Source organism: Octodon degus, unplaced genomic scaffold (assembly GCF_000260255.1).
Source record: "Octodon degus isolate 3935 unplaced genomic scaffold, OctDeg1.0 scaffold00069, whole genome shotgun sequence".
Taxonomy (NCBI): Eukaryota; Metazoa; Chordata; class Mammalia; order Rodentia; family Octodontidae; genus Octodon; species Octodon degus.
In genome coordinates, this window is record NW_004524645.1 from 3,882,404 (window position 1) to 3,900,305 (window position 17,902).

The 17,902-nt window shown below is 37.7% G+C and overlaps 1 protein-coding gene and 1 pseudogene across 2 annotated transcripts in view; both read left to right on the forward strand.

The window, feature by feature from the left end:
• Positions 1-17,902, forward strand: part of Frmpd4 (FERM and PDZ domain containing 4) — a 283,401-nt gene that overhangs the window by 136,721 nt on the left and 128,778 nt on the right. The gene's annotated exons all lie outside the window — the stretch shown is intronic.
• LOC105742721 lies at positions 6,268-7,661 on the forward strand (annotated as a pseudogene).

The following is a 17,902-nucleotide window of genomic DNA, read 5'->3' on the forward strand; positions in this document are numbered from 1 at the left end:
GTAAGTTGAGAGAACAGGAGCCTTCAAACAGTGTTTCACATTTCACTTTCCTTTCCACCTAAATGTGATCCAGATTTTGTATACTGTAGAGAAATAATATATTTCCCATCTGTAATAAAATGTTCCACCCCATAGGTAGATCCTTCTGCTTCAGCCTTCAAATGCTTCTTAATTTGAAATACTTATTTACCTGTTTGAATGTTGGTGTATATGTTTTATGTACACACATAATGCCTTAAAGGTGAATCATATTCCTTTGAAACATTCTATCTCCAAGGTATTCTCTTGTGAATTCTGTAAGGATTCTTGATAATCATTATTAATTCTCAACTTACATAGAATAGAGAATTTCCTAAGTCAGTTTTTCCAAATATTTTGTTGATGACTTAGTGAAGTAATTTAGTTTACTTTCTAAGTACTGTCAGTTGGTTTTCATAGATAGACATAGACATTTGGGGATCACTAATTTTTGATTGATTTATACAAAGTGGAAATAATTTTAAACAGTTTATTTTAAACTAGGCTGATACCTAACTTCATTTCTCATCTTTAGCTCAAAATCAGGTGTTTCATTTGCAGCTTTCGTTGTCTATTGGTAACACTCAGGAATGTGGAAAGTCCCTTTTGTTTTTCTCAAAAATCAGCTACTATTTATTCAATCATTGGTTAACAAATTGTCAGAAACCAAGGGATACCCTGCAGGGCCAGAAAACGCTTACAAGTATGAACCACCTCAGGTTTTAATTTATTTGAAATTGAGTACCAAAGGTGTTATATTCTGTTAAACAATAATAGTCACACACAGCAAAGGTTCATCTTTTTGTGTAGCTTAGGTAAGATTCAAAAACATTGGTAATTGTATTAGCATTATGTATACTCCCCTAAATTTGATATCTGCAAAAGACAATTTACTGAAACATTTTGTCTATCAAGATCCGCTTCTCTTCATGTTTCACATATTATAAACATCCTGACACATGCCTGTGAAAAGTGCTGTGGCTTTTCCATGCTTAATTTACTTCTTAATTGTGTGTGGCTTTATAATACCTATAAAATAACACTTACAGGCGTAACATTTCAAGGCAGCCCTTTTCAGAAACCTTGGATTCCAGATGTTTCTACTAAACATTTTTCTTCCCTCACCCTCCATTTCTATTTTATTTTGGTAATTAACAATGCAAAATTCCACTGATTCCTTCCACCTATCGAATCCGCAGTGTTCAGGCCTCAATTTTAGACATAATGAAAGTCTACTTAACATAATTATGAGACTATCTGTAATTAAATGATGACACGTGGTTATGCTCCAGTGTGATGAGTCTTTATGTGAACGGAAAGAACAACAATTTATTTCTCTACTTTAACTTTCATCAGGCACTTGTGAGAAAGAATAAAAACAAACATCCCCTCCCAAAGCTTAGGTCCTCTTGGGAATCTTTTGTGTGTGTGTGTGTGTGTGTGTTTTTAATTTCCAGAGAAAAGGCAATTTCTTGAATTAAAGACTAACTGGAGATGTTAATAGGATTGCCTCTTTAATGTTAATAGATATTGCTCACAAGCTTTAAAAGGTGCTAATTATCAACATTACACTTTGAGTTCCGTCTTAAAAATATTTTAAAAACCTTTTGGTATAGCTTTTTAAAGACCTATATGAAAAGACCTCAGACTTGTCACGCAATTCCGAAGCCTCAAATGAGCTTCGTAAAACTTGCTAACCCTTATTCATAATCTTGATTTATAGTCTTTCCATTCCTTCTAATTAGATAAAGCAAAGTTGATGATACAAACTCAAATAGGAAAAGAGTGCTTCTAAAATTTATTCAAGTGGGATACAACACCTCTGGGATTCTTTGTAAAACACCATGAAATATTGTTAAATTGAATGTTAAAACCTGAATAGATAAGTTTAACTCAATTACATTTGTATTTGTCAAGTAATTTTATCCACCAACTATATATAATATACTATTAGAGACTAAACCTTAAGAGGTGAATGTTGTATCACCTTTCAGAACTTCATATTCTAGGAGTATTCTATTTCAAAATCTTCAAGTAGTCTCTGTTCTTCAGTGATTTAGCAAGACAAATACAGAAATAAAGATTCAATTGAACATTTTGCTTATTAGTTTTTCCTATCTTAAATATTGGGAAAAGACGACTATTGTTTAATTTTTAAGGAACATTTGAATTTTTACATGATTTTGAGACTCAAAGAAATTACTCCTTCTAGAAGCAAATGAAGAAGAAAATTTAAATATTGTATTATTTTATATTACTATTAAATGTATCCCTAATGATGAGTAGAAAAACATGAGGCATCTTTTTTATAAATATCATGATTTGGTGTACATACCTACATCTGATATCAAAAATTTATGACCCATAAGCCATATCCTGGCCTCTGCATATTTATGTAAATTAAGATTGTATTGGAACATTAATCATGTTCATTCTTCTTTCTGGAGGAAGGAGGGAGCAGTAGGGATTGAACCCTTGGCCGCACACATGGTAAATGCATTCTCTGTCACTGATGTGCTCTCCTAGTCATTCCATACCCAGTCCTTAATCATAGTCTCCGAGCAATGTTGTGCTATAAGGGCAGAGTTGAATAGTTGTGATCAAGACCATATAATTCACACCCATCTGGCTCTTCGCAAAAAATTCTGCTAATTCCTGTTCTAAGTAATGTGCTTAAACCAGGCATGGTGGAACTGGTCTGTAATCTTAGCATTCTGAGAGGCTGAGGCAAGAGGATCAAAATTCTAGCCCAGCCTAGCCAATATAGCAACTTACTGAGTCCTTGTCTAAAAATAAAATTAAAAATGGGCTGGGGATGTAGATCAGTGAAAAGCCTCTGTGTTTGATCCCAAGTACTACAAAACCAAACAAACAAAAAATGCTTAAACCTGTTTTCTAGGATTACTAGTTTTGAACCTTATTTCCTGAGTGCTTAGTCTGGAAGGTAAAAGTGAAGTCATTTGCACCATTCTTCAGGCTGAATACTTTGAACTAACAGAGATCTGAAGGTCTTTTTGACTTTTTATAGCTTGTCTCCTATCCCTCTTTCCCTCCTGAAGTGACTCATAGAAACCAGAAATTCTCTGCCCCAAGGGAGGTCATAGGAACTAGAATCCATCTTCCCAAAAGCCAACCATAAAACCTAAGTAGTTCATTGCATTCTTTCTCCCTCACAGGCCCTCATTCCAGAGGAAGGAATATCCAGGAGGAAGGAATGCTTCCCACATATGTAGAAGGAAAGAATGTTTCACACATAGGCCAGTAAGACTCTGAGTGGACAAGTCTTGCTAGGATTCCTCACTCAGGTCAAATATTAGATTGAAACATTCTATTCAATCACATTTCCATGTGGCAGTCCCTCTTTTCATCAAAACAAAGCATCAAAGTGTACAGAGTGGATGTGGGGTCATATACCTGGAATCTCAGAACTTTCAGAGGCCAAATTAAGGGGATCATAAGTTTGAGACCAGCCTGGGCAACTTAATGACTTAGTGAGAACCTCTCTCAAAATAAATGAAAGGCTAAGGATGTAGTTCAGTGCAAATATCCATTGAAGAAAAAGAGAGAGAGAGAGAGAGAGAGAGAGAGAGAGAGAGAGAGAGAGAGAGAGAGAGAGAGAAATGAAGAAGACAGTTGTAGAAAAATGGCAGAGTGGCAAGCACTAACAACTCAGCTGCTCCAAGACTCAGAATCCAGACACTGGAAAATAACAACTTGGGGAAGAGAAAAATGAGAAGTAGATCCCCAGAAACTAGGAAGGATATGACAGGAAAATTAACACTTATAGAGATATTGAAGAGACAACAGGAAAAGGGACAATATGCACTTTCTCCCCAGCTCCGGGCTTGGGATTTGCAGGAAAGGGAGACTGAACCTGCAGAGTGAGAAAGCTGGGAACGCCAAAGGGCTTCAGGGAGAAATGTGGCAGTGGAATGAATGCATGAATCAGCAGGTGCTGTGAGCTACAGGGAGTTCATGGCATTCTACACTCACATAACTACTTGGACAGCTAACCGCTGGTGAGTGATTCCACTCCAAGCACCCTCCATATCCCCAGAGACTCGGAGGGGCGCTTAGTTGGATGCCATTGCAGGGAAGGGCTAAAGTTTGAACTCAGGACTCAGAGCAGCCATGGGGCAACTTCACTTGAGGGTTCCCACTGTTACCTTTCCACAGGTAAGTGACAGCCATGAAAGAAAGCTGTGGTTAGTGAGCCATGGTAAGGCTGGAAAGAGACCCCTGGAGGAGTTTGAGCTAAAGAACACAGCCAAAGGACAGGCCCAGCTGAATTGCTCAGATTTCAGTATCTCAGCATTATTGCCCTGACCCTAATCTAGTGGCCTCCCCATGCCTGCATTCAGCACAGACCTGGGGTCTGACTTCCCCTGTGAACAGGGCCGTGTCTTAACTTTTATCATTTTTTTCCTGCCCCCAAATTGTAGATTTCAGAAGAAAACTATACTTTCAGAATTATAAATAGATTTTCTTTTTTGTTATTTTTGTTTTGTTGTATTTTGTTGTTGGGTGAGTATGTGCCTTGACTTTAGTGTCTTATTATTTTCATTTTTTTTTCTCCTTTCTTCTTTACCAGTTTATTGGAGTAGGGGGAATTTTCCTTTTATTTCTTCATTACTTCTTTTTTACTTATAAAAAGAAAAATAAACAGTTTCAAAACAAGATAATAGAAGAGTAATAAAAATCCTCATTCCTGCTTACCTCTTTTTCTTATTTCTTATTTCTTTTTTTATTTCCTGTTTTCTTTTAAAATTTTCTCGCTCAAATTTTTCTATTTTTGCTCTCTGTATAATTTCCTTCTTTCTCCTTTTCTTTTATCATTATTTTTCCTGTCAGTCTTTTTCTCTTACCTTTGCCTAATTCTATAAACAGCCTACTACTATCCAATAAGATTCTTCGCATCACTTTTCTCTCTTTCTTCTCCTATCATATTGTCTAATGTTTGAAGTTTTTCCTATGGGATTTCCCCCATTTCTGAGTCCTCTATCTTTACTAGCATAACAATAAAGCTTTATTTTGATATTTAATTAACTTTATAAAATTACTATTGAATTCTTTTCTATTATTAGTGGAGATATATCTGTCATGTTTAGTACATGCTAGCTGTAAAGCAATACCTGAGTTGTCTTAATGTTCATATATTATAGATATATTCTGTAGGATTAAGAGGATACACAATGGATTCTTGTGATATGTTATGTCCATTTGTCTTAGATGGTACTGCTATAGCTGATCTGCCTGATATTACCATGGTTGTATAATTGTTACTCTTTTCCTGTAAATTAACATTCAGATTACCTTTGTGACATTAACAATACTAGAGTGTATTCCCAGAGAACTCAATTATTGAACTGATTTCATTGCATCTCTCCCTCCCAAATTAACCAAGGTGGTCAGATCTTGGGGCTGAAGCATACGACCATAGTTAGCCATACCCAAATTATATCACTGAATAGCTACTAAAGAGATCTCTACCCTAGCGACAAAGTCTTTGTAAATGTCCATGAACATCAGCACAAAACAAAACAAATAAACAAACAAATAAAAATCCAATGGCAACACAAGAAAAAAAGGTAGCAAAATGCCTGCTCAACCTCCTAGTTACCCCAAAGCCCACCCAGGAAGTATTGAAGGACAGAGTAGCATAAGCCACATACCCATTTTACTCAAAAGGATAATAGAGGGGCTAGTCAAAGCTCTCAGGGGATTAAAGTGCCTTCTTAGGCAGACACAGGGGCCAGGGTTCAATCCCTGGCCTTCCATGCTGGCCCTACCCCCAAGGTGCACTGAGATGGCAAATGAGACTGGATGTTGTAGTGCACGCCTGTAATCCAAGCATTTGGGAGGCTGAAAACAGGAGAATCACCATGAGTCCAATCTGTGTAGTAAGACTTTATAGACCCTGTACTAAATACATTTTAAAAAATTAAAAAAGAATAATAGAGGACATTAAAAAACAGATGAAATAGATACTCATCAAGATCACAGAAGCTACAACTGAACAGAAAATGTAAGTAATAACCAAAATGATCTAGTAGCTTTCAGAAGCTACTAATAAAAAGCAACATGAGCTAGACAAAAGGGTACAAAACTTGAATGACCAGTGTATCAAAGAATTAGATTCCAAGAAAAGTTTTAAGTAGAAATACTAAAGACTAAAAATTCATTTGAAGCCCACCATCCAGAATTGGCTGCCAGGCTCCTTCTCGAATCTCCATCTTCAGTTCGCCTGCCACTACTCCAGCCTCCACCATGTCCATAAGGGTGACCTAGAAGTCCTACAAGGTGTCCACCTCCGGCCCTTGGGCCTTCAGCAGCCCCTCCTACACCAGCAGGCTTGCTTCCTGCATCAGCTCCTCCAGCTTCTCCTGAATGGGCAGCAGCGGCAGCTTCCAGGGTGGCCTGGGGCTGGGTGGCTATGGTGGGGCTGGTGGTGTGGAGAGCATCACAGACAACCAAGTGAACCAGAGCCTGCTGAACCCCCTGAACCTGGAGGTGGACCCAAACATCCAGGCCATGCATATTCATTAGAAGGAGCAGATCAAAAACCTCAATAACAAGTTCGCCTCCTTCATCCACAAGGTTCGGTTTCTAGAGCAGCAGAATAAGATGCTGGAGACCAAGTGGAGCCTCCTGCAGCAGCAGAAGACATCCTGGAGTAACATGGACAACATGTTCAAAAGCTACACCAACAACATCTGGTGGCAGCTGCACTCACTGGATCAGGAGAAACTGAAGCTGGAGGCGGAGCTTGGCAACATGCAGGGGCTGGTGGAGGACTTAAAGAATAAATGTGAAGATGAGATCAACAAGCATACAGAGATGGAGAATGAATTGGTCCTCATCAAGAAGGATGTGGATGAAGCTTCCATGAACAAGGTGGAGCTCGAGTCATACATGGAAGGTTCTGACTGATGAGATCAACTTTCTCAGGCAGCTGTATGAAGAGGAGATACGTGAGCTGCAGTCTCAGATCTGAGACACATCCGTGGTGCTGTCCATGGACAACAGCCACTTACTGGACCTGGACGGCATCATCACCAAGGTCAAGGCCCAGTACGAGGAGATCACCAACCGCAGCTGGGCTGAGGGCAAGAGCATGTATCAGATCAAATATGAAGAGTTGCAGAGTCTGGCTGGGAAGCACGCGGACGACCTCCGCCACACAAACTCCAAGATCTCTGAGATGAATCGCAGCATCAGCCACCGGCAGGTGGAGATTGAGGCCCTCAAAGGCCAGAGAGCATCCCTGGAGGCTGCCATCGCTGATGCTGAGCAGCGTGGGGAGATGGCCATTAAGGATGCCAGTGCCAAGCTGGCCCAGCTGGAAGCTGCCCTGCAGAAGGCCAAGCAGGACATGGCCCATCAAGCTCGCCCTGGACATCGAGATCACCACCTACTTCAAGCTGCTGGAGGGTGAGGAGAACAGGCTGGAGGCTGGGATGCAGAACTTGAGCATCCACATGAAGACCACCAGTGGCTACTCAGGAATGGTGAGCTCACCCTATGGCGGCCTCACAAGCTCTGGCTTTGGGAGCCTCCAAAGGCCTGGCTTCAGCCACATCAAGTCTGCTGTGGTTGTAAAGATCAAGACTTGCAAAGGGAAGCTGGTGTCTGAGACCAAGTGAATGGGCCACAGCAGTCTCTCCCAGCCTGCACCTCTCCCAAGGCTGCCCTAGAGCCAATGGGGAGACAGCTATACACGGGAGCACTGGGAGAAGGAGACCCAGCTGAGGCTCAGCTTAGCCCTCAGTCCACCCTTAGGGGATATTACTGCCTGAGGTACCCCTTCTTGCCCATGCCTTCCACCAAAAACCAATTGTATTTTCCAAAATAAAGCCTGGTTTTGCCTCATGAAAAAAAAATAAAAATAAAAATTCTATTGAAAATATGGGCGGCAGAAGCAAGCAGTGTGAGGACGGACAGGATTTCAGAATTAGGACAGTGGTGGTTTCAAAGATGCCTTAAAAGAACTAAAAGAGCGTGAAAAGTTATTCCAGCAGCTGCTAGATGATGCACAGAAGGCGAAGCTTAGAGTAATTGGAATAAGTGAGCAATGAGAAGGCAAGTGCATAACGAGAAATGGCAAGAAAAAAAAGAAATGGCAAAAACTGGCATAAAAACATATTCTCTTCTTCCTTGTCAAAAAATCCAGTATGCATTCATGATAAAAACCCAAAGAAAATAAATGGAGAGGGTCTTTAGCTCAATCCAGTAAAAGCAACCTGTGCTACATCAGCAGCTAACAACATACTGAGTAGAAAGAAGCTGAAATCTTCCTTTCTAAAGTCAGGGAAAAGATAAAGAAATGGATAAGAAAAGAAGTTGAATTGTCCTTAACTGCAGATAACTTGATCCTAAGGATAGAAGGCCCCAAAAGCTCCATAAAAACAATCCTAGAATTAAAAACGAAATTCAGTAGCCTAGCAGAATACAAAGTCAACACAGATGCATCAGTAGAGTTGCTGTACATCACTAAGAAGAGACTGAGAGAGAAATTAAGGAAATAATTCCTTTCCCAATAGCATGGAAAAAATGAAATACTCGGGAATTAACCTAACCAAAGAAATGAAAGATCTACAATGAAAACTACATTACTCTCAGAAAGCAGATCAAAAGAGAACTCTGAAAGTGAAAGATAATCTTCTGTTCCTGGATAATCAGAACAAATATAGTTGAAAGGGCCATACTTCCAAAAAATATACAGATTTAATACTATCCCATTCAAAACATCATTAGCATTACTTACAGAACTAGAGAAAGCAATCCTGAAATTCATGCAGTATTAGAAGAGAACTACAATAACAAAGGTAATTCTGAGCAACCAGACCAAAGTGGGAGGTATTGCAATCCTGGGCTTCAAGTATACTAAAAAGGTACAGTGACCAAAACAGCATGACAAAAATAGATGTGCAGATCAGTGGAATAGAATACAGGGTGGAAAATACAACTCTAGATACATTCAGCTACCATATCTTTTTTTAATTTTTTTTTTTTTTGGAACCAGGGACTGAACTCAGGCCCTTGCACTTGCCAGGCAAGCACTTATTCCACTGAGCTATCTCCCCAGCTCCAATAAGGGAAATCTTGAAATTGGGTCTTTTTTCTTGGCTGAACTGGGGATTGAACTCAGGCCCTTGTGCTTGCCAGGCAAGCACTTATTCTACTGAGCCATCTCCCCAGCCCCTTATTTTTTAAAGAGAGTACAAATTAGAATTAAAACAGAAAAATTACAAATGATACAGAATTTCACTTAACAAAGTAATATGAATTTCACAGTATTTGTTGTAATACGTAGTGTTGTCTTGCAACCAGTTATTCATATTACCAGATATATGCATGTAAAATTGAAGAAGATAAAAAGAAAGAAATGTATAAGAAATTAAGAAGAGAAAAAGTATAAACAATTGAAAAAAGAAGACCAAACAAATTAATATCTTTGACAAATGGGACAAATACCTTCACTGGAGGAAAGAGCATCTTTAACAAATGGTGCTGGGCAAACTGGCTACCTACATGAGAAATACTGAACTTAGACTCATATCTATCATCCTGTGTTAAACTAAAATAAAAATTAGTCAAACACCTAAATATTAAAAAAAATCTGCTTGAAAACAGAATATGTAGAACTCTTGAAGACCTTAAAATAGGGAATGATTTTCAGAACACAAATATAATGTTAATAACAAAAATCAAAAGTGGAATCACATCAAATTATAAAGCTTCTGCATGATAAAGGAAACCAACAGAGCGAAGACACAACCTACAGAATACACAAAAAGTTATCAACTACTTCCCAGACAGAGGACTACTATTTAGAATACATAAAGAACTTAAAAAAAGTAGAAGTCCCTAAATTTAAAGCCCCAATCCAAATAGTGGGGCATTTGAAATGCATATACCAGTGGTGGCGAACCTATGGCATGTGTGCCACAACGAGCTTGGTGCATCACTGAAGCTCTGAAAAGTTCACCATCACTAGAATAGAAATTTCTTAGATGAAGAAGTACAAAGGCCTAATAAGAACATGACAAAATCTTCAACATCACTGGCCATTCGAGAAATACAAATTGAAACATCACTGACATTCCATCTCACTCCAAAAAAATTACCGTCAAGAAATCAAATGACAACAGATGCTGGATAAGCTGAAGGCGAGAACAGGAACCCTTCTTCATTGTTGGTGAGAGCATAAACTATTACAACTATGGAAGTGAGTACAGAGATTCCTTAAGGAGCCGGGGAGATGGCTCAGTAGAATAAGCGCCTCCCTGACAAGCACAGGGTCTGAGTTCAATCCCCGGTTCCGCCAAAGGAAAAAAAAATCCTTAAAGAACAAAAACAAAAAGGAATGAAATTCCATTTTACCCAGGTATTTCTCTTGTAGATAACTTCCTGAAAGAACTAAAGACCTCATATTATGGTAACTCATACATACCCATTTTATAGCAGCACAATTCATGGTAGCTAAATCTTGGAAGCAGATTACATTGAGTGTGCAGGCTATATTAAGGAAGGAAAATTGAGCCATTTGTAGGAAAATGGGTGCACCTTGAGACTATAATTTTAAGTAAAGTAATTCAGACATACAAGTTTATATAGTGCATAGTTTCTCTTGCATGTTAAGCACAATACAGCATATAAATAAAATCCAAAATAGAAGACAACAGAAAAAGAGAAAAAATAATGTAATGTAGCATGGCCAATGTATCTAAAGGTGTCCCTTGATTTAATATAATTGTTGTATGTGGTTTGTATTTTTTTTGCCTGTTAATCTGACTCTTAATCATGTTTATGATAATTAACATTGTCAGGAGTTACAAAATAAATAAATAGGAAAATAAATAAACAAATCTGATGCTGGCCAATTATTTTTTCAAAAAGGAAATAGGAGGAAGGGGAAAAATAATTCAGCTATGGTATATACATATGTGCCATTCCCCACAGTGAGTGTAATCGTTATGTACTGCAAGCATATACTAATAAAAATTAAAAGTGAAAAGCAAAACAAAAAGAGAGAGAAAGAAAGAAAGAGAGACAAGATATGACAGTTTTTCCTAGATCTTAAAGTCTTCCTTTAAGACTTTGATTAAATAAATCTTTCTCTTGCTATAGGAGTGTTGGTTATGCTTTTTAGATGGATGAGGACTAGGCAATACCTTTTTGCACCTACACACCCCTTTTCCCCTGTATAGTTCTGACTGCCAATTACCCTTCTGGTTTTATATGATAGATTATATTTATTCGTCCTATATGTAAATAGCAGATACATATTTAATATTTCTACTTATTAAGATGAAAATATAATACATACATCATTGTCTTTTTTCCTTACTCTGTTTTCCGAACTTTCGTGTTCTGTAGCTCTCTTTAAGTTGAAAGCAGTTGTAATTGTGTTGCGGTCATTGCTACATCATTTGCGCTTCACTCACAGATTGATTCTGAAGTTTAAGCCTTACCAGACTGTTTTAGTATTTTAAGAAACTATTCTTAAGGTTCAACATATCAATACTTGATGAAAAATACCTGTTCCTTATTATGCCTAAGATGTTTGAAATGTAGTGAAATAGTGAGGTTAAGCTTGAAAACGTAAATCGTTTGATAATAACAATAAGCTTGTCTTCTGGATGGTTAACAACCTAAGTTTGCAGACCAAAATTAGAGAAAAAGGAGGGCTACAAGGAAAGCCAATATTTTGGCCCTACCCTTCTAAGGTCAATTAAGACTCAGGACATATGAGAACTTGTACTGTAACGTCAAGTACCTTGGTAGTGTCCCAGATTTTCTGATCAAGAAGGTTATGGGGCCAAAGAGGAAATTGATCGATGACGTGGAGTGTGCCTAAGGAGAGTCACATGAGGAGAAGACACTCTCTCAGGCTTTCACAGAGAGCACATTGGCCAAGCAATGGCCATGACTCATCCACATGGCTGCACTGACAAAGGTTCTACAATCTGAGGTACAGGATCTCAGGATAAATCCTGAGGGCATTTCACTGACCTTCTCAAACCAAAAAGCTACAACTCTTGTTGCATAGGTTCTGCTTTACCTTGGTCTTAACCATCCAGTAGAAAAGTATGAAGATGAAATATAGGAAGTAAAGCCATGTTGTTATGTTGAGCTGTGGGGGACTCACGTCAATAATTTCTGACATTGCCAATTAAACAGAAGACCCAATGCTATTATGGGCTTCTGTACTCTTTTAGAATATTTTGCTGAGTTTACACACCTATAATATTCAACAACGGAACTTAAAAAAAATTGGGGTATAACTATAAATGTCCATTTTGTATCTGTGTATTCAAAGTGGTTGGGATAGATATATAGTTGCATTCTCTTAATGAATAGAATGATTTTTTCTAATGGTGTTTGTAAGTAGGATCACAAGTCTGCATCTTGTACAGCAATTAACCACTAAGAAGAATATATGCAGTGTATTATTTGTTGAAACTGTACTTTCGATTTGATTTGAAACTGTCTCATTGCTATATGTTTATCAATAAAACTTTGAAAAGAAAAAAAAGAAACTATTACTCATTATATAATTATAACTGGTTCTATTTCTACTGATGTGAAGGACCTTTTGCTTGTCTAACAATCTCTGACTGCCATTCATCTTCCCCCTTTCAGGTCTTACCTTAAAGGCTTTATCCTTCCCAGGAAGAGTCAACCATGTGGAGCTCCCTTCTACCCTAGACACCCCTCCTCAGCCTTTCCTGCTCCCTCCTTTGTTGATGAGTCCCTGCTTCTCTTACAAAACTGGCATCTTGTGACATTGCTTCCTTCTCTTCATGTGTTGGATCCATTGTTTCCTTGATCCCATACCTTTCTCTTTCTTGATTTTGTTGGAATATATGCTTGGCTAACTTTTTTTTTTTTTTTTTTTTTTTTTTTTTTTTTGCGGAACTGGGGATTGAACTCAGACCCTTGAGCTTGCCAGGCAAGTGCTTATTCTACTGAGCCATCTCCCCAGCCCCCTAACTTATTTTAAAAAGATACACCAGCAGTAAACTCTAGATCTTTGCATGTCTAGAAATACCTTTCTTCTGCCCTCTCGAGTCACACAGAAATCTAGGTTGAAAATGATTCTCCCACTGAAATTTTTAGGCAAACTACATTGTATTTGAGGCTTCATATGCTGCATTCAGATAATGATCTGATCCCCATGTCTTTGTCCAACCCTCTGTGTAAACTTAAAGATAATTTCTTTGTCCTTAATGAATTAAAATGTCATTGTGATGTATCCAAGTGTGAAGTTGTTTGGTTGTCAGGCTAAGGCTCTCAGGTTTGGGGGCATTCTGCTCATGGAGTTTTCAGATCTTTTTTTTTTTTTCAATTCTGTTCTCTTTATTTTCTCTTTTATATTTTAGAAGAACCCATCAGCTATATATTTTATTTTCTGAATTGATCATTTGTAAAATATTTTTCTTTTTCTCATATTCCCAATAATTTATCTTTTTGACTAAACTTTCTGGAAGATCTTAAAATTTTTATTCTTTAAATTGTCTATTAAATCAATTGTGAAATTGTTTAACTTGTAAAGATATTTCCTCATTCTTTTATTTTTTTCTGTATGTTTTTTCCAATATGGTGCTTTAGTGTACACCCTAAGGCAAATATCTCTGCTCAGTTACCTTATAGGATTCACGCTGAGAATTTAGTTTGCTGAGACATATAGTATGTGCATTTACATTTCAAAATGTTCCAAGAGCCCTTCATCTAGAGAGCAAGGGACATTTTATTTTACATTTATGGAGGATGTTTTTCAGACATTTGTATAATTTTTGTACATTTTTTATTTACCATTTGTACAATTTTCATCTATGTACCTTTTCATCTACTTTATCATCTTTTAATTGTACTTTCTTTTGAAACTATACAAGCTCTTTATTGTGTCTAATGTGCTTTTTTGTTGCAGATATTTTCCTCCTAAGCTATTTGTGTTAGCACTTTTGTCACTGCAAGGACCTAGTGGGCCTTGTGCATCTTTTCCTTCATAGCTTCTGAGTTTCACAATCTGCTTAGAAATGTCCTTCCTATCCCAAGACTCTAAGTGTATTCTTTCATATTTTCTTCTAATGTTTTCATAGCTTAAATGTTTCACACGTAATAAATGTTGTGTATAGTCTGTATGAGGATCTAGTTTATTGACCTTCCTGATAGCTCTTTAGTCAATCCCGTATGTGTGTGTGTGTGTGTGTGTGTGTGTGTGCGTGCGTGCTGGGAATTGAACCAAGGGCCTCATTCATTCTAGGCAAGCACACTAACCTTGAACTTTCCCCCTAACCTGCTTAACCACATATTCAACAAAAGTTTATTTTATCTTGGAGTTTTGCATTGCTCTCATGCTTTATTTCTAGACCATTTTGGTTCCATTGCACCTTCAGTTTCTTTTAGAGAACGTCTTATTCTGTAACGTAATGATTGAATGCCAGTTCCCTTCATTGCTAACTACTAATTGTCAACAGTCCAGTTGCATTATCGTTGTGTTCCTCAGTGCCCTCAACAGTAAGTGACATTAAAGATAATATCCACTTAGTAGGTTCGTTGAGGAAATGAACGTAGTAATATACAGCTAAAGAAGTTCTTGGCAAGCTCAGAGAATGCTAAGAGCAGCTTCTGCTATTAAGGTGATGGCTCCTCAGGGCCTAGCTCAGTGCCTGATTGCACAAATATGACTTAAAAATAGATTAAAATGTAAATTATTATTACTGTGTTGTGCATTGTTCTCAGGGCCTTACATATGCAAAGCATGTGATCTACCACTTAGCTATATCCCTAGCCACAACAAATGTAAATTATTGGAGAAAATAAAACCCACTTATAAAGAAAGTCATAAAGTTGTAGTGCCTTTTTCTTTTTTGGTACTGGGAATCAAACTGAGGACCACACTGATGCCTTCCAGGCAGGTGCTACACCACTGAGCTATATTCTGACCTGTGTAGTGCCTTCTTTAAAAGTGAAGGGACAGGAGTTGGGGGTGTAGCTCAGCAGTAGAGTGCTTCCCTAACATATGTGTGGCCCCATGTGTCATCCCCAGAATTGAAAACTAAAAGTGAAGAGAACTAGGCCCAAAAATCTCCCAGACTTTTATCCAGGCTCTTTGATTTGTTTCTCCCATGGTTTGTGTGGTCCAGAAAATAAGTGTCACACTAATAAAGGTTGAAAGTAGTTTCCAGCCCTTCAATTGAATTAAATGAATACTATTGTGACAAGTTAATTAGACATCCATACAATTGCTAAATATATGTCACTGAAAATGCCTGTGCTCCATATTTTGTTAAACATCAATTATGATCATAAGAAATCTGCATCTAGTAAAATGGATACTGGTGACACATGTTAATTATTCTGAAAAATAATTGAGCACTTTAAAATTTTCAAATGCTATTAAGCATTCATGTCCTCTGAAAGTTTGAGCTATTTTGAGCTTATCCAAATGACTCTAACGATATAAAATGAAGTAAAAATTTCCTTAAAGTTCTTTTATTAAGTCAAGAGGTGAAAGCTCATTACTACAGTTAAAGGTCCATAAAATACTGTTGGTCTGGACTCCAATATATTTAGATAGGTATATTTCCGAATCCCAGTTCCTCTCTGTGTTGCAGAAGCTACAGAAAAATAAAATAAAACAATAAAAATTGGTTTCCCTGCTATGAGATAAAGATGCATCAACTCTGAACAGAGTAGCATATGGTTTTTGAAGCGTGTGCCTGCAATGTGTACACTTTCCAATCCTTGATGGTTTTGATTTATGCTAATATAATGCAAATGTTAATCATCAAACTATTTATCATGAAGATTTGCTATTCCTTCCTTCCATAAGTACTTCTTTATCTGATAACTGAGATTCTCAAGAAAGTTTAAAAAGAAGGGATTTAAAAAGAAACAAGACAGGCCCGCACTCCAGCCAGATGGATAGGAAGAGGAGCTACAAATTACAGGGTATGGCATTGGAAATCTTTTTCATCTCTTGAGCTCTTTCCCTGGATGTCTTCCACTGATCCAGTGCTTTTGAAATGTGATCTTCAACCTTGTGCAAGAACTATATAAAATGCCAGTGAAGAACATAGATTCTTATATACTGCTAGATTAAGGAGATAATTTAAGAATGATTTGTATTATCAGCTCACTTTTGACTATAAAATGAAATATTTCTAATCATATAGCACCAGTGCAAAATAATTGAATATTGTTGCACTTTCTTTAATTATTCTAATATTATTATCCTGAAATGGAAATGAATGGTGGGAAACTAATAACTTTGGAAAATACGGACAGTTCTACTCTCAGTGATGCTTCCTTTCTCCCTGCTGAAGTAGAAGGACTTCTCTGCTTGCATAGGATCTGAACAACTGAAACCTCTATCTGCCACACTTGAAAACCTCTAGCTTCAAGCTGGAGTGTACACCCTATGTATGTGAGTGTGTGTATATGTGCATTTTGTGGTACTGGAGATGGATCCCAGGGCCTCACACATGCTAAGCATGGAGTATGTCATTGAGGCCACAACTCAGTCCTTGGACTACACCCTTGAAATCACACACCAAGTGTCATGGAAGGACCATTGACATAGTATGCATACATCTCTGTTCCTAGATATCACAAAACAGGGACAAGAAAACAAGCTTGAGCCTACCCTTAAGAGGATTTCTAGCATTGATGCCACTTTATTCTCCACTTGATCTTAGCCAAAAAGCCAAGAAGTGATATACATCAATTTATTCTCTAGGAAGAGATTTTAGTAATGATATGTGAAGTGGTTGATAGCTTCCCCTATATTGAATAGATACTACCTTGCATAAATATCTCAATATTTATGCTAATTCTTACCAAACAAAAGATGCATTTCTGTACATTCATTGTTATCTATATTCCAGCTTTCTAAAAAAAATCTAATCACCAATAGATCTCCCTCTAAGTTTGAATGTTCCTTGGATAGGGGAGGAATGGGATGACCCACTTCCTCTATATCAGAAAAGGTCACATGGACATTTATAGCAGAAGACAGATTCACAAGAAAAAACTCAAAAAAAAATTAATCATAGTTTTACAGGGCACAGGAGTCTTCAAAAATGAAAACCAAAGACCTAGTGAGAATGATCTTTTATCTATGCATATATGTATTGCTGAGGTTCAATGAATGGACACTAAATGGAAATGTGATGAAATGGAAGGGTACAATCTAATGGGAGTAGACTAAGTAAGGAAACCCAGCAAGCCCTGTGGGTCTGCATTCTTCTGGGCCTCTTTGCATAACATTTGTTCTTCCAAGTATAGGGTAGGACCTATTGTTGAACGCAGGTCTCACGGTTTACCCAGACATGGGTGGTCAGAGAATGTTGTATGAGAAGCTACTACACATATACGCAGTGCAACGTTAGAATAATATATTTAGGTCTTTGTCTGGCTTTGGGGAAGAGCGTTTCTTTCTAGTTTATATAACCCACCTTGGAGAAGAGAAATTCTAGTTTTTAATGGCAACAATAAGTAGGGGTAAGAAGGAGCAGGAAGAGAAAGTCAGAAGGAGTCTTTGCTTCTAAGGCTGCCCAGTGAACTTTGGCAAAAGGTACACATGCCAAAGTGCTGGACTTTGAATTATTTTTCTGAACCCCAGCACTTGGAGGCATACATATATGGTTAGTTGCATGAAGTGAGGCTGAGAGTTACCAGTCCTGATCAGCATCTCAATCAACCCAAGGATGTGACTTCATTATTATTGCCTCCTCACCTTAGAGTGCCATTAACATAAAAGTCATCTCTTAAACACATTGAACTGAACTCAATTAATGTAATTGATTACCAGCCTAGCTGTAGGGATTTTGCAGCTTTAGGGAAACTGACAAACATCTTGCCCTTTTAGATCCTA